This window comes from Poecilia latipinna, unplaced genomic scaffold, assembly GCF_001443285.1.
Source record: "Poecilia latipinna isolate Pla-1442-1.1 unplaced genomic scaffold, P_latipinna-1.0 Scaffold979, whole genome shotgun sequence".
Lineage (NCBI taxonomy): Eukaryota > Metazoa > Chordata > Actinopteri > Cyprinodontiformes > Poeciliidae > Poecilia > Poecilia latipinna.
Window position 1 is genome coordinate 79,397 of NW_015113595.1, and position 1,227 is coordinate 80,623.

Below are 1,227 nucleotides of genomic sequence, written 5' to 3' on the forward strand. Positions count from 1 at the left end.
AAAAGGTAGTTCAACCTGTGGTCCCCCAAAGTGATCTGATCGCAGAACTAAAAGCACAAATTACTGAGCTGCAGAGTCATTTGGCTAAACTAAAACCACCAAATTCCATTAAGAAAAATGCTAGTGCACCTAAAGCTAAGACACAAACTAAGCCTAGAGCACCTGAACAAACCGCGACAGTCCAAACTGTAAAGAGTAGACCGAAACCTTGGTATTGCTTTCGATGTGGTGAAGATGGCCATATTGTTTCAGCTTGCTCCAATGAATCAAATCCGTCCCTTGTAGCTGATAAGAGGAAGCAGTTAAAAGCAAAGCCGTTACTTTGGGACGAACAGAACAAACAAACACAGTCTTTAAACTAGATGAGGCTCTCATTGCGGGACAAATGGGTGCTGTTAGCGAAACCAGTCCCACTAAACATTCAAGAAAAAACAGAAAACGGTTCCATCACAACAAATCAGCCAAAGTGAAGTTACCCAAAGGCCTAGTTGGAGCCAAGTACACTGCTGAGGTGCTAATTAATGGGCAGGCTTGTAATTGCCTTCTTGACACCGGGTCACAAGTGACAACCGTATCACAGTCGTTTTATGATAGTTATCTCTCACATTTAGAGACCCATTCCATACACGACCTTCTTGAAGTTGAAGCTGCAAATGGTCAGAATATTCCATATTCAGGCTATATTTGCATTGACATCACATTTCCAAAAAACAGTTTTGGACATGAATTTATCGTGTCTTCTCTTGCGTTGGTTGTTCCCAACACGCGCTCCAGTATCCAATCTTCTCTCTTGATTGGTACTAATACCCTTGATCTTCTCTTTGAAAGTTTTTCTCTCACTAACACAGATTCCAGTACCCTTCCTTATAATTACAAAGTGGTGCTGAGCGTGTTACAAAAGAGACACAGGCAGAAAGAGACCAGCAATCTTGGTCTTGTCAGACTGTCAGGAAATGAGCCTGAAATCATTCCTGCAGGCCAAAGTAAAGTCTTGGAGGGGTCAGTTCATGTGAATGTTGACACTCCAGATAAGTGGATTGTAGTTGAGCCCCCCAATACATATTCCTTACCAGGTGGTGTTTTGGTCACTAACTGTTTACTCACCCTTCCTGAGAACCGATCGCATAAGCTTCCTGTGGTCCTGCGAAATGAAAGCAAACATGACATAGTTATTCCTAGAAACAGCGTCATTGCTGAAATTCATGCTATGCAGGAGATTTTGTCCCA